The following is a 23,291-nucleotide window of genomic DNA, read 5'->3' on the forward strand; positions in this document are numbered from 1 at the left end:
ATAAAATTAACACTGATACACAGATGCTGCATATCTTGGATGGGCTGAACGCCTCCAGTTTCTGTGAGATTCTCACGAGATGCATTGGATGCTGCAGATAACATGCATGTTCTGTTAAACTGGATCAAAAACTACCATTTGATTGCTGATGTTATAGGCAGTAAAATTATCTCATTGCTTGTGCTAAAGCATGGTGCAAATGTTATGCTACACCCTGCAGGTTAAGAACATAGCTTGATGTCATTTTATACAGCTCTGTATTGCATCACTTGGCTGTAAAGCGACTTCATCAAAGCTATTTCTGTGTTAGATGAAGCAGGAGGGAATACAGACTAGTGATTTTTGAACCTTGAAAACTTTAAACTCCTTCCATTCCGCTCAAAAGCAATAGTAAAAATATATGAAAACATAAAGCTCTTTCTAGGTGACTATTTTCACTGTTAGCTGGGAGCCCATTGCCTATTCTGGACTAAATGGGATGTGAAATGCAATTGGATTCTCAATATTTTCAAAATGGAATTCCAAGAAGAACTATATTTCTTTTCTTCAGCCAATTCAGAAAGCAGTGCTAAAAGCAGCTTTTTGTTTCCAATGCTATGATCATATTTTCCCATTATATAAGTCTGTGGAGCAGATTCCTCCTCCTTTTCACCTCAGCACAAACCTTTTCGCCATATGAGCTTTCAACTATATTTCTTCTCTGATCTGTACACTTACAGACACCTCAACCATCTCTGCAGATGTCTAGGGTGTCTATCTGAAGAGGTTAGCCTAAGATCCTGGCACACAATTCACCCGGCATCTGAGATGACTGTGAAACAGAAATGGCTGGGCAAAGGTGGGGGAGGGCAGCTAGGTTTACCCATTGTACCCATTCCCCCAAAAGCTGAAAAATTTCCTAACAAGCAAGTATCCAGAGGTTCTACCTGTGAGTCATTTCACAGATTAAGCTCATGGAGTGACCTACTCATTCCCAAGATTGGGGTATCTAATCTTGTGCCCTCCAGACGCCATTGGACTCTAGCTCCCATCATCCACTGCCAGCATGGCCCGTGTTGAGGGATGACCAGAATTGCAGTGCATTGGAAGGGGGACACCACGTTGCCTTCACAAAGGCAGCTTGCAGATGAGGTGGTCCCACTGCTGCTACAAGCCAATTTGACCTAGGATGTTTGCACACACTATCATTTTGGGGCAATAGGAGAAGTAACTGTTGAGGACCTGCCTGAAAAGCGGCCCTTTGCACATCACAAAAAAAGAAAAAATGTTACCAATTTGCATACACTCATTTATCTCTCTAGCTAAATGACACTGTCTAAATAAATACTTAGAAACATAAATAACACTTAGAAACAATTACTATCATCTAAATCAGGGGTCAGCAAACTTTTTCAGCAGGGGGCTGGTCCACTGTCCCTCAGACCTTGTGGGGGGGGCCTGGACTATATTTTGAAGGGGGGGGTAAAGGAATTCCTATGCCCCACAAATAACCCAGAAATGCATTTTAAATAAAAGCACACATTCTACTCATGCAAAAGCACCAGGCCCCACAAATAACCCAGAGATGCATTTTAAATAAAAGGTCACATTCTACTCATGTAAAAACACGCCGATTCCCGGACCGTCTGCAGGCCGGATTTAGAAGGCGATTGTGCCAGATCCGGCCCCCGGGCCTTAGGTTGCGTACCCATGATCTAAATAGAAAAACAGTGCATCTCACCATAGTGCAGAAGACTGTGACCAGGTGGCCAGTGTGCCCCTGGTCAGTCTGTTCTCCAGCCGCTTAACTGTTGGTGGACTAATTCAAGGCTCCTGCTTCTTAGGGTTCTTTATCTTTCAACTGGACTTGAACCAGACACCTGACAGCCCTACAAAGGAAAGTACTATAAAGCACATGGCCATTTCTCCATGCAGGCTGCTTGCAGGAGGATCTGTGGGAGGTGGGGAGAGAGGGGTGGCTGGCATGGTTGGAGCAAAAAGTTTGCATGCATAACATTGTTAGTTGGGGATGGAGGGTTAGGCTGTATGCCTGAGTCCCTTCTGATTCCTGGATCCCGCAAGGATTCCATTGCTGAAAGAGCCAGGCAAGTTTCTTGGTGAGTTAATAGCCCTAAGTACAGGGTTGTTAATATAAGAAAGGAAGCTGTTCTGTGCCATTGTGAACTGGTTAAAACACAACCAAAAATGCTAACTGCTCCATTCAAAATTCAGGGACTTGACAGAATTGAGCCAGAACTTCATAAATATTACTGAATATTTCATGATCTTTAATGCTCAAGGGAAGTGCATCCCTTTTGCTTGTTATATAATGTGTTCTGGGCCACTCAATTAGAAAGTAACAAAAAATGTGTGCACTGTGCCATGCAGTTCCAATTCATGTGTTTTACTTTCCCAAATGCCAAGTATTTTGAGCCTGATTGGGAAGACTCACATTTTAGAAACACAGGCTCAGTGGTTCTCCCATAAGGGCAGACTTTCCACACTCAGCTTGGTTTCATTTCTTAGAAAATAAAAAAGCAGCAAGGCAGTGATCTTGTGCTTCACTTATGCGAAAAACTGAGTCAACAGAGCTATTAAGAAGTTTGGGCACCCTGTGACTCTCCTTGACATGCCTTGTTAACAGTACAATCTAAGTAACATGAAAAAATACCCCAAATCACCCTAATTCACCCCCTTTGGGCCAAAACACACCCCTAATTTATATAATCTCTTATCCTGTCCAGTCTCAAAACATTTTGAGTAAAGATTACTAAAACACATACCAGTCATTTCCCTAGTTTTTGTGTGCTAAATGTCCTCTATACAGGTCAGTAACTTTATGTATATTCTATATTTAGCTATGTTCTTAGCTCAACAAACATCTGTGTAGTTATATCCCAGGGTCCTGTGTTTATGAGCTTTAGATGTCCTTGATACCTCCTTGAAGATTGCTTTGTCCACCTTTTCCCTGCTGGTTAGAAAGCCTATGAGAAATTATTCACCTTTATTTGGTGTGTCCCCCACCCACCCTTCTCCTGTTGATTTAAAACACACACACACACTTCTGTTCTTCTCAGGAGCACCACGTGTATGTGTATTTGGATCATACTACCTATCCATTCTGAAGGAAATCAGCCCTGAGTGCTCACTGGAAGGACAGATCGTGAAGCTGAGGCTCCAATACTTTGGCCACCACATGAGAAGAGAAGACTCCCTGGAAAAGACCCTGATGTTGGGAAAGATGGAGGGCACTAGGAGAAGGGGACGACAGAGGACGAGATGGTTGGACAGTGTTCTCGAAGCTACGAACATGAGTTTGGCCAAACTGCGGGAGGCAGTGGAAGACAGGAGTGCCTGGCATGCTATGGTCCATGGGGTCACGAAGAGTCGGACACGACTAAACGACTAAACAAGAACAACAACATCTATTATCAAGGCAGACCTGAAGACATTACTGGGGTATTTCTAATTATTGTTGTTGCATATCCACACCTATGAACACTGCTCTTCTATCATTAAGTACCCTTAGCATCTTACAAAAAGGGATTTAAATGCAATTATATGTATAGGTAGGGACGCGGAACCTGAGGACCTCTCAATCAGGGGTGGTGAACCTGAGGATCTCTAGATGTCATTAAGACTACAACTCCCATCATCCCTGACCACTGGCCATGCTGGCTAGGGCTGATAGGAATTGGAGTCCAACAACATCTGGACATGTTCCTCATCCCTGCTCTCAGCTGTATTGAACTTCAACTCCCATCAGCCCCAGGCATAGCTGCCAAGTATCCCGTTTTTTCCTACCGTTTCACGGCGGTCTCCCATATCGGTTATTATCCCGTTATTCTCCCTTAAATCCGCTCCTGCCGGCGGCCAATTTTCTGGTGCCGCTTTGCCCTTCTATGGGCACCAGAAAATGGCGGCGACAGACCCAAGAAGTCGCTTCTACGCATGTCCGGAAACGCGTAGACGCAACTTCCGGTGGCGCTTTGCCCTTCTATGGGCACCAGAAAATGGCGGCGCCGGCACCGCAAGTCGCTTTTACGCGTTTCCGGTCATGCAACTTGCGGTGTCACGCGGCTGCCAATCCCGGATTTTTCCGTCCAGGACTTGGCAGGTATGGGGCCCCCGGCAGCATGGTTGGTAGGCAATTGTAGTCTAACAACATCTGGAGAAGTGTTGCATTCTCATTCCAGCGTTCAGGAAATAAATATACAATACTGTAAAACAAAACAAAACAAACAAAAAACCAGCCGACCTTAAAAAAGCAGATCGTAAAATAACTAAAAACAGCAGCAGAGCTGGACATTAAATGCCTTTTAGAAATAAAAATGCTTTCTATTTCTGTCAGGAGGAGAGTGCCAGACAAATCTCCACAGAAAAGGCGGTGTGGTATACAGGAAGATCCAGGGAAACCAAGAAGGAGTACCGGTAATTTGTTTTTATAGATTTATTAAAAATTTTAAAGGTAAAAGAACAAAAACAATCGATCCATTTCCTAATACAAAATCCAAATGCAAATTACACAAAAAAGATGAGAAAAAATACAGGAAAATGCAGAAAAATGCAGAAAAATACAATACAGTACAAAAAAGGTACAATACAAAAAAGAAACACAACAAACCAAAAATATTTTGTTACATAAAAATTCTTAGTATTAATCTAGTTATCGACTTCCTCTTTCCTCCTTCCACTGCGTTACATTGTAAAACTTTATTTTAGTAGTTTCTAACTCTAAATCCTTAACTCAGTTAACTTTAACTTAACCTTAATTCTAAACCTTTAAACTTATTTTATGAACTTATCATTTATTTCATGAGTTATTAACATTATTAATCTATACATCTCTAAATCTCAACATTTAACAATCTACATACAATCTCTCTATACCTTCTTAACCTCAATATTAACTATTTAACAATACGTTTGTTCTTTAAATAAGCTTTAAATTTCTTCCAATCTTCTTCCACTGCTTCTTCCCTCTGATCTCGGAGTCTCCTGGTTAGCTCAGCCAGTTCCATATATTCTATGGTCTTCTTCTGCCACTCATCCACTGTTGGCATTTCTTCTTTTTTCCAATTCTTAGCTAATAAAATTCTTGCTGCTGTTGTAGCATACAAAAAGAAAGTAACATCTTTTCTAGGTAGTTCATCACTAACTATTCCAAGTAAAAAGGCTTCTGGTTTCTTAACAAACGTGTTTTTAAACACTTTTTTTAGCTCATTATAAATCATTTCCCAGAAGTCCTTTACTTTGGGACAGGTCCACCACATGTGATAGAAGGTTCCTTCTTGTTTATTGCATTTCCAGCATTTATTGTCTTGTTTATGATAAATCTTAGCTAACTTTACCGGTGTAAGATACCATCTATACATCATTTTCATCATGTTTTCTCTTAATACGTTACATGCGGTAAAGGAGTACCGGTAATTTGTTGGTCGTTATGCCTCCATAATAAGACACACACCACACACCACACACACACACACACACACACACACACACACAGTGAACATTTTGTGCAGGGGGGGGGGATACTCCCTGTTCATCTCTACAGGCATTATCTGTTGAAGTTACTAATGGTTCATTAGTTGTTAATAATAATCATTAAAATAATGATGATGATGATGATAAGTATAGTTGGAGATCTTAAAGCATCTCAAAGAACTAGTCTATTATCCCAGCTTCAGATTCCTGACAAAGCTTCTTTCATTATAATGTCAAATACATATATTTGCTTTCTTCTGATGTAACCACCCATATATAATTGGGTATTTTTTATCTAAATCTAAATCTAAATATTCAAAAGGAAAAGTGAAGAAAACACCCTGAAGTTTTGAAATTCTCACACCCCTTGAGTGTACTGGAGGTTGCATTTACCTCCATCTACACTTCAGTGATTGTCATGCGAGGGAAAAAGAAAGTTAAATGGAAATGTCAAGCGCTGAGAACGTGAGGCAGCGAATGTATGATTGAGCTCGCAAAGAAAACACCCTCATAATAAACAAGCGAAGATCTATAGGGAGGGAAATTTTCCCCTGCACTTGAAATTTAACAGTCAACTGTCAACATCCTACACATAACTGTCAAGAAGAACCTCTAAATCTGTCCTTGTTTATGGCATGTGTTATGACAAGAGCTGAGAGTTTCTGAAAGAGCTATAATTGGCACCTAAACATCCAGCGTTTTGTCAACTGCGATCGTGTTTAGGGAAAGCTTTAATTTTGTTTCCTTCCTGGAAGAGTTGACAGAACTTTTATTTGCTCATTAGCATTTGCAAGTCATTTTTTCACCTCCTTAGTAACATTTTGCCCGTTGGAGACATAGGGACCTTTCAGTGTAAGCCAGGAACACATAAGGGAAGCCAATATTAATTCAGTTGCAGTAAGACCAGGGTGTTTATGAATGTTTTGATTACTGCAGACACTTCTCATTATCAGGGTGGTAAGAAATGACCTCTGGATAGCGCTTAGTATTTCTGCTATGCTATCGTAGGAGAACATGTGAGAATGTAGGAAATAACCCAGAAAATAGTCTTCCCCGCTTCAATCCTGAATATGCATGAAGCATAGCAAGATGAACAGAGTAAACAAGCACTTAAATAAAGACAATTATTTTCAGTAGTGTGTTTTCTGCATGGTGCAGTGATCAGAATATCAGGTTAGGATTTAGGAATCCTAGGTTCAAACCCTCACTCAGGGATGTTGTGAGGATCAAATGAGGATCGGGGAACCAGGCACACTTCCCTGAGTTTCTGGGGTGAAAGCTGGGCTTATAAATAAAATACTGTATTAAATAACCACTCCCATTGACAACTGAGGCATACTGTAGTTCCACAGTTTCTGAGTTACTAATGAATTTGAGCACAACAGTGTCATTCAAATATATAGACTGACTGTTCCTTTAGGTCCCCCACTGTGATACTATGATGTCCAACTGTCTTGTGACCCACTAACACCTCCCCCATAAAATGTGGCGATTAAAAAACAAACAAATAATAAATAATTTTAAAATGAGTTTTTCTAGGAAAAAATACTGAGTGCTCCAATGGATACCCCACTGGTGCAAAAAATGCCCCCCCCCGGCATCTATTTTAATAGTAAAGTTTAATGGAATGTTTGAATTCCAGGAAAGCAATTCCTCAGTTTGGGATTAGGATACGGAGGGATGTCATTGTCATTCTCCCTCTTTTTCCGTCCAACCTACCATTTTCCTTAAGCTACTCGGCCCCAAAGCTCCGATCTGCTGCAGATAAAAGCCTAACAGCAGAGTTTCCCAATGTATGTTGAAAGATCTGAATTTCGGTTCTCGTTCCCGGAGTAATCAAATCTCAATAATTTAAAGAAAGGCTGGATTTCTTACAATCATCCCATCTAGTTTAAATGAGGTGGAGGGGCTAGCAGCAGTTTCCCCCCCCCTCTCTCTAACATAGTGCCAAAGTCGGGGTGTGGGTGGGGAGGAGTATCTCATTCAGTAGTTCTAATTATAGTAGAATCATCTATCTGTGTCAGCAACACAGACTCCAAGAAACAAGTTATCCGGAGATTAAAAACAGCAGATCAATAAAAGCCAGATGGGTTTTCAGGAGTCTCCTACTACGGGAGCACAAAAAGTAGCAAAGCAGCAATTGTCATCAGCTACAGTGCTCAGCTAACATTTCCCCAGCCCACAATGAAATACAGCACTACTAATAACAAATGCCTATAGGGATTCCCTTCTTCTTCTTCCTTGTCTATTTTCCATCTACAATGCGCTGTCCAACCCCACCCAACCCCTCATCCCAAAGAGGCACACCAGCCTACCAAGGTGGGACCTGCCCATCACACTCCTAAGGACCAGAAGGGCTAAGAGAGGTGGACTCTCCAGGTAGGAGAAAACCAGCAGCAACTGCAATAGGAACAGCAGGTGCCAGCATTGCCCTGGCCAATCAGTTTATGGCTGAAAACAATTTTGCAGCTCCTTCCTGGAGATAGGCAGCAACCAGACCTTCCTGTTCAATGTGGGAAGACTGGGGGATAGAGGGGCATAAGAATTAAAAACAACTGCATATGGCTAAAGAGAGGGGGCAGCAAATGCAGAGAGGGGATTTTTTTTTTACAGAGTTAGAAATGGGTACCGCATTGTACAGCAGTTCGCTGGGAAGAGAAATCCAAGTTGTTGTTTTTGAAAGCTTGGCTTGCGGTTACGAGCTCCTGTTCTTCTCCTTCAATTCGCTTAAGCAAGAATATTTGGGGCTAGGAGACAAAGCAGGGTGGATTGTCCACTTAGACACTCGCCTCCTTTTAAACAATGCATGTCTGCAGTTCACATATTCTGCTTCTTGGAACCAGCAAGGATGCCAACTGAACATTTCCACCAATTGGCCCGCCCTACTTTGCAGGGGCCGTCTCCCGTAAACAACTCAATTTTTCCATTTTGAGGATCCTTGTCCCAATGCTGTTAGCGATCCTTGGCTAGAATGGCCATTCCTCAAAGTTCAGTTCCCTCTCCAGCATCTCTAGAAACTAAGTCTTTGAGGCTGTGTACACACACTATAACTTTAAAGCACATTCCCCCGCCCCCAAAGAATTCCGGGACTGTGGTTTCTTAAGGGTTGCTAGGAACTGTAACTTTGTGAAGGGTAACGTTCAGTGGCCAGAATTCTTTGAGGAGAAGGAGAAGAATATGTTTCAAATGTGCTTTGAAGCAACAGGGTGTACACAGCCTGAGCGAGGCAATTGCATTTCATCTCTAATGCACAAACAAGGAAATGCACATGCATGAATGTGAAGAACCCAACATGCCACATGGAGTGCACAATCTGCCAGGCCACATGGCGGTGATGCTTACTGTGATCTGTAGAAAACAGATTGTTGCACAGATAGCCTGTCCTGTTTTTGAAATGCTGACCACAGGGCAGTCTGTTCCCAAGAAAATAAAAACAGTTGACAGTAGAATCGGGCTGAGGGAAACATTTTTCCACCCAAAGGCTTGCATTCTTTTATGGGCAACTGGATTCCAGAAGCCATATTCTGGGGGGGGGGGTGGATTCTGAGGCAAAAGTTGGGTGGGGCCAAATGAGATTCTATTTATTTATTTCCATTTATGAACTGCTTCCCATAAGACATCTTGAAGAAACTTAACTATATATATAAAACAATCAACAATGAAAATAGTAACAGGAATTGCTGATACAAAAACAACGCTGTATACAAAAACAGAACAGCAGGGGAAACAACCTCTGCGTTTCAAGCTGCCACCGACTACATCGCCCGAGGCTAAGGAGGAGGAAGCTGACAGGCTGTCGGAAGTCAGAAGGCAGGCAGGTGGGGCAGGCTGCTGGCAGACTATTTGGTGGGGCAGAGCCCCATTCACCTAAATAGATTTACACCCACTGAGCTTTACTGCTTAGTTTGGAGAGTTGTTTCTTCTTTGTTCATATTCAGCCTTCTGTTTATGAGGGGCCTCTGACTCCATTCCCAACCCCCCTCAAAAATATATCCCATACACTCAGATCTTGGGCTTAACACTCACCTAACCCCAAGCCTCGGCAGCCAGGTGGCCTACTTTACAGAGGGCCGTCCTCTGTTTAAAAGGCTACTGATCCAAGTACAGTTTAAAGACAAAGGAGATCAGTGATTTTGAAGTTTATTCACTGATAGTTAGCCTCTGTACAGCAGACTGGGCAAGCATATGGGTCTAGGTTCCCCCCACTATGGTGAGATATGTTGCATTTCTTTGTTAATTAGAACAATTATTTCACAATTTTCATCTATAGCCTGTGAATTAGCATATGCCAATTTCATGCAAACCTCCTCCGTCCTCTTTTTTTGTGATGTGTTTCCACTTAGTGGGATGGGGCACTGGACTTCAGCGGACAGTGACCCATCTAATCCAGCAGCCTGTTGTCACAGTGGCCAACCAAATGCAAGCAGGGTTCGAACCAAGAGCACTTTCCCCTCCTGTGGTTTCCAGCAACTAGTTTTCAGAAGCATTGTTGCTTCCAGCTGTGGAGGCAGAGCATAGCCCTCGTGCCCAGTAGTCCTATCCTCCATGAATTTCCTAATCCTCTTCTAAAGTCATCTGCTATAGGTTGGTGACCATCACTGCCTCCTGTGGGGGCACCAAATGCATGTCTAAAAGTGTACCCTGGGTCTGGAAACATTGAAGGCTTCTGCTACAGGACAAATGGAGGGTAGTGCTGACATGCTGAGATTCAAGGCTAGGAGCATAGGAGCGTATTCATCTAACCCTGGAGGTCTTATGCTTTATGGAAGAATTTAGCAATTATTTATTGACACACACTCCTCTGGGTCCCCCAGTTTCTGTCCATTAAAATTGGTAGCCTAGCTTTGCTCAACAAAATACTTCCTGGCAGGAACGTGAAACAATACAAAATTGTGTTCCACCTATTCTTTCTCATTCTGATTATGAAGGTACTCTTTTTCACCTTGGAAGATAGGGAATAATACCCAGGCTGAATGAAGGGCAGTGTATGGTTTAAAAAAGTGTACAGTGGTACCTCTACTTACGAATGACTCGACTTACAAATGTTTCTACTTACGAATGGAGCTCCATCCGCCATCTTGGATGCTGTTTAGATAGGATTTTTTCTACTTATGAATTTTTAGATAGGGTTGCTTCGACTTACGAATTTTTTCTCTCAATGCATTCCTATGGGATTTGACTTACCATTTTTTTTCAACTTACGAATGTGCATTCGAAACGCATTAAATTCATAAGTAGAGGTACCACTGTATGTGGAAAAAAGTGAAGGACTCCCATTGTAAAGTCACCTCGGCAAGTGTGCTGCTGCTGCTGCTGCTCTGAATTTTGGCAGTTTAGCAAGGTTTCATTTATCTCTCTCTGTATGTGTGGATCACGGTGCATGTGTTTTTTAATATTAAAAAAGCCCATTTATGAACACATAATTTAGGAGGGTAATTAGTCATGCAATGCAGCACTGCCCTTCAACAATTTATTTCTATCAGCATTATTAATCACAGCAGAGCAGATGTCTTAGGGACAAGCCAAGGTTAAAAACAAATGGTACAATATAATGAACTAGTGCACAAGATGATAACCTGCAGAGTTCCTCAAGTTGTAGGAGGGGCTTGTGCCACATCTTCCTGCGAACTTCTTTCGTAATCCCTCATTACCGTGATCTGTTATGGGCAACATTCATTACCACCTATTAGTAATGCCCTACTGTTGTTATTATTATTATTATTATTATTATTATTATTATTATTATTGCACAATCAAGAACAGGGCTCTCTTAAGCTTATCTGGTGCTGTGGTGCAAGGATCCCTGGGCACCCCCCACCCCCACATTTTAACGCCTGGGATATATGCCTGATCCACAGAGGCACATTCCTGATGTTTCTAAAACAAGCGCCGCAATACACTCGTGTTTCTGCTGCAACAGACTAACAAGGCTTCCCCCGGGACCCCTTCCCCCTGCACCCAAGTAATCCTCCCCAAGGCCCTCTTAGAAGTGGGTGGGGTCGGTGGGGTGGGGGGAAGCAGCCTGGCTCTTCCCACTGAAGGATCAGGAAGGGAGATCCTTGGGCAGCAGCAGCAGGCGCATGAGCGGAGAAAGGGAGCGATTCTTTCCAGCTCGTGCGTGTGCTCTTCCCCTTTAAGATGCGCACGGCTGCTGCTGACCTTCCTGGCTCGGCCTGCCCGCCCCTCTCGAGATCCCTGCCATGGCCCCATCGGAGAGGCTGCAACGCCTAAATGGCAGCTGTGTGGGCTGTCCGAGCCCCCCTTGGCTTCCCCCCCCCGTTGCATTTCCCTGGGCTTAAAGGCACAGCATGGAGAAGGCGGACGAGGGCGGCGAGCTGATGCTGGGAGGCGCAGCATCCAGCCTCCACCTCTTCCATTGTGCCCTCCAGAACTCCTGCCGCCGGCAAAGCTGCGCAGCTCCCCCACTTGCTGGGGCGCCCCTGAGAGGCCAGCGCCCTGGCGCATTGCGCCGGTAGCCCCAGTAGGAAAGACACCTCTGATCAAGAAAGACAAGGAACTATGAAGACAAAGATCTCCCCCGAGGCTTCTGTTTTTGATGGACTTGGTTGAGAACTGATAATATGCAAGGCCCAGCCAGCACAGCCTATGGTCAGGGATGATGGAAGATATCCGTCAACATCTGAAAAGGCCAGAGGTTCTTCATCCCTGATCTTGGCTGTGCTGACTTTTTAGAGCAGCCCTTGCTTCTACCCCTTTTAAAAATACTGTACCCAGCTGTCCACGGTCAGTATTTCACAGGTTGTTGCTTTGGTACAATTCCGCACACACAAATGCACAATGTTCTCTCTCTCCTTGTGCTAGTACGACCTTGCCGATCGTTCCAAGGTTGCAGGTCCGATCACCATATGAGGCAGATGCACATTCCTGCATTGCAGGGGGTTGAACTAGATGATCCTCAGGGTACCTTACAACTCTATAATCTATGATTCTATGTAGTGAGTCTGCTGGTGTCACTGCAGGCAAGCATAACCAGTCAGAATAAGGTCACTGCTTTCTAGACTGGTGGTGACACAGGTAACCAGAGCACATTTGCTCTCCTCTACGTATGCCCAAAAAGAAGAGAAAGAGTGAAGGGGTTTGCATTATTTTATGCTGTTGGATTATTTGCACTCCTACTAACTGGAATTCCCAAGCTGGTTTACAACATGTTTAAAATACAATGAAACAGGCAAGAGTGATTAATGTGCCTTTAATACAAATGGGCAAATATTTTCAGGGCCTGTTCCAAACAAACAACCCAAGAACAACAACACCCCATCAAAATATATGGTCGGAATAGAAGACTGACTTTTTAAAGAACAGATAGAAGCAACATAGATAAAAGGGCTGTGTTGTTGCTGTGCCTTTTAAAAACTGTTGATTGGCTAATTCTAAAAATGCATTGATTTATGTTGCACGCTGCCTTGAGATCCAAACTGGATAAACGGTGGTATATAAGTGTTTTAATAAATAAAAATAATAAAACCAGAGTGGGCACTAACTACTCGTCTCTCCTCAGATGGCAGAGACACCTGAAGGAGAAGCATCTGATCATGATCTTGCTATTCTTGCAGTCTCTGAACTGTCTTCAAAGCATTAGAACACTCTAATCTGAAGGTTGCAAGATTATGGAAAAGAATTGCTAGACTGTCTCTGTCTGGAGCGATTGCAGCTTGTACCTCCCGTAGTTCTAGGAGTGTCCTAAAACTGTGAATCTGTTCCTTTAAGACTGGGGTGGTTCACTTGGGCCCTCCTGATTTTGTTGGATGCTAATGTCCATGCTTCATTGTCTGCTTCATTGACTATGCAAAAGCCTTTGACTGTGTCGACCACAGCAAACTATGGCAAGTTCTTAAAGAAATGGGAGTGCCTGATCACCTCATCTGTCTCCTGAGAAATCTCTATGTGGGACAAGAAGCTACAGTTAGAACTGGATATGGAACAACTGAGTGGTTCAAAATTGGGAAAGGAGTACGACAAGGTTGTATATTGTCTCCCTGCTTATTTAACTTATATGCAGAATTCATCATGCGAAAGGCTGGACTAGATGAATCCCAAGCCGGAATTAAGATTGCCGGAAGAAATATCAACAACCTCAGATATGCAGATGACACAACCTTGATGGCAGAAAGCGAGGAGGAATTAAAGAACCTTTTAATGAGAGTGAAAGAGGAGAGCGCAAAATATGGTCTGAAGCTCAACATCAAAAAAACCAAGATCATGGCCACTGGTCCCATCACCTCCTGGCAAATAGAAGGGGAAGAAATGGAGGCAGTGAGAGATTTTACTTTCTTGGGCTCCTTGATCACTGCAGATGGTGACAGCAGTCACGAAATTAAAAGACGCCTGCTTCTTGGGAGAAAAGCAATGACAAACCTAGACAGCATCTTAAAAAGCAGAGACATCACCTTGCCGACAAAGGTCCGTATAGTTAAAGCTATGGTTTTCCCAGTAGTGATGTATGGAAGTGAGAGTTGGACCATAAAGAAGGCTGATCGCCGAAGAATTGATGCTTTTGAATTATGGTGCTGGAGGAGACTCTTGAGAGTCCCATGGACTGCAAGAAGATCAAACCTATCCATTCTTAAGGAAATCAGCCCTGAGTGCTCCCTGGAAGGACAGATCGTGAAGCTCAGGCTCCAATACTTTGGCCACCTCATGAGAAGAGAAGAATCCTTGGAAAAGACCCTGATGTTGGGAAAGATTGAGGGCACTAGGAGTAGGGGACGACAGAGGACAAGATGGTTGGACAGTGTTCTCGAAGCTACAAACATGAGTTTGACCAAATTGCGGGAGGCAGTGCAAGACAGGAGTGCCTGGCGTGCTATGGTCCATGGGGTCACGAAGAGTCGGACACGACTAAACGACTAAACAACAACAATGTCCATGAATCCCAGCCATCAAGGCTAATGGCCAAGAATGCTGGAAGCCGGAGTCCAGCAACATCTAGAGAGCCACAGGTTGCATTATGGACGCAATAGCGCAGCCATAAAAAGTAGCAATTGAAATAATTAAAAACAGCAGCAGAGCTGGATCTTAAAAGCCTTTTTCAAGGAAAACGTTTTCAATTTCTGTCAGCAGGGAAGGAGCCAAGCAAATCTCCACATGAAAGGGAATGCAATATACATTAATAATCAAGGTATGGGAGTCGTAGTCTAGTAACATTTGAAGGACTGTAAGCTCTGCGTCTCTACAAACCCATCTAGAACAGGCCAGGTCAGCCAACCCATTTGTCAGACAGACAAATCAGTGATCTGAGACACTGCATTAGCACTGCATTAGCATGTTTACTTCTTTGCCTATAACAAAGGTGTTTTAAAAAATAAATAAATTAAGGACTAGAATGACTCCGTATTTTTCTTACCATGCTACTGCTGTCATATTTCTGCCTTTTCATTTTTTGCTTTGTTTATAAAAATGGTCTGAAAATGCATGTCCTTTTCCATATGAAACACACATATATTAAAGAAATACCAGTAAATAGAGCAGGATTGTTAGCTGTCAGAGGATTCTGCTGCTACTCTTTGCTCCCTGCCACCTCTGCCACCCTTGGCTCCATATCCTGCCGTAAATGGGTTTCTCAGGGCTGGGCTGCCTATGAGGCAGACTGAAGCAGCCGCCTCAGGTGGAGAAATACCACACGAGAACGAGAACTCTCATGAGATCTTGAAGATCTTGCATGAGAGCTCGTGAGATCTCGCTGGAAGCCAGTACTGCTGTGCAACCCCAGTAAGTGAGGCTCTGGTAGACTCCAGACTTCACCCCAGACAGTAAAATGGGATGGGCTGCTCCTGAGGTGTCCTATTCAAGACGGGAATGGATACGGACTGTGATGCTTCCTCTTGAAAGCTCTCAGCTATCACAAGCACAATGCCTGCATTCCAAAGTGAGGTCTGCCCTTCCTCACGTTTGACAGCAAGAACTGGTCTGGCTTCTGCCCTCCCTCTGGGGTTGAGATTGGTCTGCCCTTCTCCTCTCCGTCAAGCCGAGTACTTAGGTCAGGCATCCCCAAACTTCGGCCCTCCAGATGTTTTGGACTACAATTCCCATCTTCCCCAACCACTGGTCCTGTTAGCTAGGGATCATGGGAGTTGTAGGCCAAAACATCTGGAGGGCCAGAGTTTGGGGATGCCTCACTTAGGTGAATTTTTGTGAGCAGATGTACGCCACTGACATGCAGCGTACCTGAGCACCTCTCACCATTGGATATAGTCTTTGCAGGCTAAAAGGTTGCCCACTCTTGCTCTAGGAGAAGAATTTATCCCCTTGTACAGGACCTCTCTCCCCAGCCCAGACATTCACCAGAAGGAGACTGGCTTTTCACACCTGATGAATCTCACCTTCCCTTTGGCTCAGCTCTGAAAAGAAACCAAGTAACATTGCCTAGTAATTTAAAGCTGAGTTTCCACAAGCTACGTGATCTCTGTCCTGATTAGGTTTCACCTCCGTGACTAAAGACTGGCCAGGTGGATATGAGAGAAGATGAGACAGTATTTAACTCTTCAAGCCTTTTTCGGCTAAGAGTAACTGGGAATAATTCTCCCTGCACAAATTTGTTTCGTCTACTGAATGGAAGATGCCTTGGAGGCAGGAAAAAGGATTGCTGGAGCAAGGCAGATATGTACACTTATTATAATTACATGTAATATGGTTTATTACAGGTCCATTGTATGTGTCTTAAACAACAACTGTGCTAAGTATTAGGTTTAACATGGCAGCCCTTAGTGGCTTGGGACTATCTTAAGCAGGCATCCCCAAACTTCGGCCCTCCAGATGTTTTGGACTACAATTCCCATCATCCCTGACCACTGGTCCTGTTAGCTAGGGATCATGGGAGTTATAGGCCAAAACATCTGGAGGGCCACAGTTTGGGGATGCCTGATCTTAAGGAACACTTGGTCCCAATGCAGAGCTGGATGGGCTTCAAAATGGACCTACATATGAAGCCTTTCTCTCAATGCATGAGCAAGAGGCCTTTTCAGTGGTGGCACCATGTCCTTCCAGCTAAGTTGCATCAGTTCTACTCTCTAAGCGCTTTTTCACGGAAATTGCAAATGTTTTAATAGGCTTTCAATACTTGACATATGAAATTGGCTGTTGCCTCAGTTGCAGCTATGTTAAACAATTTACAGTCGTACCTTGGCTCCTGAACACCTTGCGAGTCAAATGTTTTGGCCAGAGTGAGTGTTCCAGTTTGTGAATGTTCTTTGGAACCCAAACATCCGACGTGGCTTCTGATTGGCTGCAGAAGCTTCCTACAGCCAATCGGAAGCCACGCCTTGGTTTCCAAACGTTTTGAAAATTGAACGGACTTCCAGAACGGATACCGTTCAACTTCCGAGGTACCACGGTACTCCCAGGTAAGCATGTTGCAGCCATAATGTGTTTGACTAACTGCTTTTAAATGACTGTTTTTAATTGGATTTTATGTATGCCTATGTAGATTTTCTTGTAAGCCCTTCCAAGTGCAACTGCAGAAGACCAGGATATATGGTAAATAATAACATATTATTGCTGTAACTGCCTACTACATTTTATCTAACACTGCTCCATGGATAATCAAGACTGTAATTTACTATCAGATTCCACTCCAGTCATTTTCACCCAGAAGCAATATGTTCCTAAAAGTGTGCATGGGACATTGTGTGTAGGTGTTGCTTTTTATGGGCAATATCCAATCGGTTGTGGAGTTGATTGACAATTGTGTGTCCATTGCTGCAGTGTTGATAATGCTCCTGTGGGATACAGCTTCGATTGCTATAAGTCCTTGCAAAACCAGTTTAAGTTAGTCTACCTTCAGCAATATCACCTCAATGGCTTCCAGTGATTACTGTGTGTGTACATAGCATGGTGGGCCTTCAATATTTAAAAAGCTGGAATCCTCCTTGAATTCGAAGACACATACCCCTACCAATTAAAAATGCATTGCAACATCTGTGCATGGAGTGGACTTTAAAGACTCAAGGAAACAAGGGGAAATGATACATGAATTAAAAAGCGCAACTATCACACTGTAGCAGTTTATACAAAGAAATCATGTGAAAGATACCAAAGGCTGTAAAATAATTCCATTTAAAGGACAGACAATAGTTCTTAGTTTGCTTTGTTTCTATAGCAAAGAGAACAAGTGGAACAAACTGTGTTTTGACAGTGAGAAAGTTTAAACACAGCGAAAAGCCTTGTAGTAAAAAAAAAACACTTCCGAAAGAAACTATTGAATTTTTGGTCTCCAGTTTCTTGCCTGAACTTTAAGCCAACAAGATACCATGGTCAGTTTTTTCAGGGTTACTGACCTAACTAAAATTATGCTAAGATAAAATCTAGAGTGGGTAGTTGTCATGAGCCTCATGAGAATGTCCTGGAGAGGCTGGTCAGGTCAGGATGATGCTTGAGGAGCTGGACTTGGATGAACCCGGGGAGAGAATTAATAGGTTGAGCCAGACCTCGCCTAGTCCTCAGGAGGTTTCAGAGTTGTATGGGAAGGAAGATGGGGGCACAGAATCAGACCCCAGAGAGGGACTCAGAAGACTGTTGGGAGAAGAAGGTGGGTTAGGCATCAGCCATGATCAGTTGGCTCCACAGGAACTCTCCCAACCACCTTCCCCTAACAGCGAGTCTCCACCTGCATAGGAGGTGCTGGGGTACAAGTCTGGCTCTGAGCCTGTGTTGCCCCCTCCCCTGTCACATAAGGCATGGAGATGCCACTCTGAGCAGATGGCTCAGGCCCAGCACACTGGAAGAAGTGCCTGTTTGCTTGCCCACTCCAAATATGCTTCTCCCTTGCCTCGCTAAAGCTGGGCCATGCTGGGCTTCTAACCTTTGCCTTGCCTATGTACTACTCTGATTTGAGCATTAAAGATTTTTGTCAGAAACCATAATCCAAGTTCGAGTTCTTCATCCATTGAGAGCCAGGACAGTAGTAAGCATGCATGCTTCTTTCCAATCAGTTCTTGCTCTTGGAGTTTCTCAAAAGTGTCAAGTCTCAGAGTTGTTGCTCATTATCAGCTCTTGCAATTAAGCTGAATTAATTAAAGCTTAAACCACAGCAAAAAAAAAACCAGCAACCAGAACTGTGCACAAGGAACAAGGTGCTATGATTGTGGTCTCAGTGGGTTCTTGGACCAACTTACTGACTTTATTGCAGGCATTTATTTGAGTCTGAATTAGCAACCTTTTGTCTCAAAGAATACATTGTGTGCTGCATGTGGTTTCGGGAAAGAGCTGTATGAATGCCACATCCAAATCCATAGAAAGTTTCATAATACTCTGGAGTAAAGAGGAAACACTTGCTGAGTGACATGAGAATTATGAAATAAATGTAGCTTTTTATAGGCAACAGCCTTAGTGTTAAGTTCCAGTGTGTCACATCCACTTCCTGTTATGCTTACAAGCTTTGCCTCACTTTTTCCTTGAGATCTTTATCCTGTTTATACACCCTTTCTACGTTTGTTTTCAAAATTTTAAGCTTATTAAGCCACAAATGGCTTATTTTGAATCAGAACAACATGACTAAGGGGCTACTGATAATAACAGTACTTGAGTGATAAGAACGTTGCATGCTCCTTCTTTTTTCCCCTAGACCAATGAAATGTTCTAGGTTCTGCTACCCAGATTTGGCTTCTTTCAGGTGAGAGCAAACAGAATATTGCTGGTATTATTTCATAATGTTTTCCTCATATAATTATTTTCTTTCTTTAAGAGTTTTTTAGATGGACTTTCAGCTGAAGATAATTAGCAAAATGAGGCAGTCCGGAACATAAAAAGAAAATCAAAGATTGCAACAAAACAGGAGATGAAAGCAGCACAAAAAACCTACAAAACATTGATAAAAAACAGCAAAAAGGAAAACGACAGGAATAAAATTAATCATTAAAAGCTTAGGACATAAGAATGTATCATAGCTGCCAAGTTTTCCCTTTTCTCGCGAGGAAGCCTATTCAGCATAAGGGAAAATCCCTGTAAAAAAGGGATAACTTGGCAGCTATGGAATGTATTCACTAAGTGCTTGAAAGGCAACAGCACTGATGCCAGCTGAATATTCCTGAGGATAACATCCCAGAACCGGGGCACCACCACTGCAAAGGCTGTACTGCTGGTCATAACCTACCTTACGACCCAGAAGCGGATACCTGGAACTGGGCATCTGATACAGGATCATATGTGAGTAGATGGTCCTTCACTTGCTCCTAAGTCTTGTAAGCCTAAAAGTCAAAGTGAGAACCTTCAAGTTAGAAGTCAGTGAAAATATTTATATCTTCAAACACACACATTCACACATACTAGGTTGTAACCAACTCAGAGTACACCCAGAGTACACTTTGTTTGAATTATTTGAATAAAATTTGTCCTGTGCATTAATCCCAGTGCATCTACTCTGAGTAAGACTCATGCTGGATATAACCTATTGAGTTCATTAAGTTCCAGGCAAGTGTGGTTGTCAGGAGCCAGCCCAATTCACAATGTGTCAGGCTAGACTATCATTGAATGCCACTAGATATTCCTGGGCAACTTTCACTGTAATATCAGTGGCACCAAATTTTCACAGCTCCCATTGAATACTGTGAGAAAGAGAGCAAGCCTTCCATTAGTGGAGATGTAATCCTTTGTTTTTGACATTCCAGCTGGTAGCAATGGAAAAAAGATTAAGATATTTGAAAAGCAAGGATTATGATCTCACATAGGGAATAAGCAGTAGCAACTAATGCTCTGAGCCTTGCTCATGAAGCAACAAAAAGAAGAAAAGTTTGGTTTTTTGCAAAGTACTCTGTGAGGTATTTTCAACACTACAGCTACTAAGGTAAAGGTAAAAAGGTAAAGGACTCCTGGACAGGGAAGTCCATTCAAAAGTGACTATGGGGTTGCAGCGCTCATCTCGCTTTTCAGGCCAAGGGAGCCGGCATTTGTGTACAGAGAGTTTTCTAGGTCATGTGGCCAGCATGACTAAACCGTTTCTGGCACAATGGAACACTGTGACGGAAACCAGAGTGCACAGAAACACCGTTTACCTTCCCACCACAGCAGTACCTGTTTATCCACTTGCAATGGTGTGCTTTTGAACTGCTGGAACAGAGAAATGGGAGCTCACTCCATCGTGGGGATTCGAACTGCTGACCTTCCGATCGGCAATCCCAAGAGGCTCAGTGGTTTAGACCACAGTGACATACAGTATATTTCATCAAATAGCAGGGAAGCTGAAACAGGAATTGTGATGGGCTCTATAGGGCACGTTCAGATGTGGGGAATATTGTGTTAGTTGTGCCCGAGTGCAAGGTCCGATCAGGATTTGTTTTCAGTATCTGAAATATAGAAAGCTGCCTTGTACTGAGTCAGTCCATTGGTCCATCTTGCACAATTTTTTTTAATGTTCCTCTGTTCTTGCACAATATTATCTGCACTGACTGGCCAGGGTTTCAGACAATGCCAACACTACCTAGAGATGCCAGGGATTCAACCTGCGACCTTCCACCTGCAAGGCAGATGCTTTTCCACTGAGATATGGCCCCTCCCTGAGCACAGTTCACTGTCTTTCTACACTGCAAATGCACTCAGTTTCTCCCCAGCTTTCTCCATTTTAGCAACCAGATTTGGAGGTCTAGTGGGTGGGGAATTGCTCAAAAAACTACCAACAGATCCTCATCGACCTTGTTCACACCTGATCTAAAATCTTAGGTTCACAGTAAATATACTGTGCCAAAAGCCTTGTTCTAACCCACCCTGAAGTAGCACTTGTAGTGTTTGCCACATAATGTGTACAAATTAAACTGATGCTTGTAACTCAGACTGCCATGCTTTTTTCCATAGTTTTACTTTTTCATAAACAGTCAGAAGCATAAACTATAGTATACATACTACCGCTTTCATACTGATGCTTTCATCTGAGAAAAAATGATGGAATAAGCTGCCACCTAGAGTTTGAGAACCGGCTTGATATTATGGCTATATTTTACTTATTGCTCAGAGATAGTACTTGTGGTTAGACAGCATTGTTTTGAAGCACGACTCGAGAGGGGTACAACGCAGATGCCAATTACAAACAAGACTGAGGACATGCCACCCCAATGGCTGGCATCTTTGCTATATGATGAGATTTATATATTCCACATCACTGCAATAGATGCAATGACAATGGTAGCTTTCAATATTTCTGCAACATAGGAGCTGTTCATCAGGACTAGGTGCGTAATTTGTTGTTTCGGTCGTACTGCTTTAGGATATAAGGGGCAGATCACATATTTGTCTTTTTGGGGCACCGCAATTTAAGAAGAATATTGACAAGCTGCGGGCTTCCGGATTCAGCGCCAGCGTCGATCGGCGGGGTTTCGTCTCGTCTCCGAGACGGCCCGTCTCTGCTAGGAGTGGGGAGGGCAGCGAGAGCGACGCTGCGCCCCTTAGAACCTCGGGAAGGGCGTCCCGAGGGCAATTTGCTCGGCACAGACCCAATCCGGACTCCCCAACTCTTCGGCTAGCTCTAATAAGAGCTCCGGAGCGAGGAGGGTAGAAGTCGCGGGGGCCATTTTGAGCGGCAACGTTATTCTAGCAGGGAGAAGCTTCAAGCCGAAGGCGGAGAGCGCTGGATTCTTCCGAAAATAAAATGATTGGAAAAGACTGTAAGTAACCTCATGATTTGGATTATTATAAAACAATTTGGATCTGGGAGAGAGGGGAGAAAAGAGGAAGCCACCCCCCCCCCCACGGCAACAAAAGAGACAGTAAATAGAAACCCGAGGCCATAAACAGAAGATTTACAATTCAAAGGATCCCTCAAAGGCATCAAAGAGAATCTCCCCTTTGATGCAGGGTGAAAAGGGGAGAGAGACTGCGGTTTATGATGCCCTGCAATAAGAGGTACAGCCTAAGAAAAAAAACCTTTCCACTCGGGAGCCGGCAGCCCAGACAACCCAGTGAGTTGTCAGGATTTATGAGTCAAATTTTACTTCACTTTGTATTTCTGGACTTTGTGGAAACTCTTTTTTGGCTTAAGTGTTTGTGAAATGTGAGTTCGAACTTTATGGTTAATAAGACTTGAAGAATGCAGCCAGCTTGTTAAAATGGAGTCGAAAAATAAACTGTGATCATATTCCACCCCACGTGACAAGTTTTGACCTTGGCAGGACTGAAATATGTCAACAAAAAAGTGTTCCCCTGAGTTCCAGCGGTCTGTTTTGACCTTAATGTGGGAAACAAGAATAGAGTTATGTCAAGAGGAGACACGACGGCAAGAGTTACAGGAAAAATTCCAGGAGGTGATGGCGGAATATGATTTTTTAGGAGATGAAGCTTTGGACACTGAAAAAGATGAATGTGAGAATGACAATGATGGGGAAGGAAAAGAAGAAGATGAGGATTGTGATGATTCAACACAAAATGAAGCACACCACGAAAAAAATGATGACTCTACTCTACAAAAAGTTGGATGGAGTGCCCTGCTTTTGAGGGGGGCACGATTGGTATCATTGGAACTCCAGAACGCCCACAGGGAAGAAGGAAAAAATATGCAGAGAAGAGAAGAAATTCAGGGGTCCTGTATGGTGGCCTGGATGACAAAAGACTGTAAACAGGGGGTGGGGTGAAGGGAAAGTGATGTTGTGATTAAGGATGGATTAACAGGTTTATAACTGGTCTGCTGATTTTGGAATTTGCTGGATTGGGGGGGGGAAGCCGGCAATCGGGGATGTAAGGTTAAATTGAGAATAGTTATAGTTTTAAAAGTGAATGGATTTTGGAAAATGTGAAAATATGGAGGCTTATAGAGGGAGAAAAAACAAAAAATTAGGCACGGGAAGAGAAAATGGGAGTTTGATTTCTCAGTGATTTGAATATTAGAT

The 23,291-nt window shown here is 43.2% G+C and overlaps 1 long non-coding RNA gene across 1 annotated transcript in view; it reads right to left on the bottom strand.

The window, feature by feature from the left end:
- LOC118092001 (uncharacterized) overlaps positions 1-23,291 on the bottom strand; it is a 43,418-nt gene that overhangs the window by 1,810 nt on the left and 18,317 nt on the right. Inside the window, exons 2-3 of the long non-coding RNA XR_015946366.1 lie at positions 19,574-19,667; positions 1,721-1,868 (exon numbers count right to left, since the gene is read on the bottom strand). This is a non-coding gene — a long non-coding RNA (uncharacterized LOC118092001). The remainder of the gene's footprint in view (positions 1-1,720; positions 1,869-19,573; positions 19,668-23,291) is intronic.

The sequence above is a fragment of the Zootoca vivipara genome, chromosome 11, assembly GCF_965207765.1.
Source record: "Zootoca vivipara chromosome 11, rZooViv2.hap1.1, whole genome shotgun sequence".
Taxonomy (NCBI): domain Eukaryota; kingdom Metazoa; phylum Chordata; class Lepidosauria; order Squamata; family Lacertidae; genus Zootoca; species Zootoca vivipara.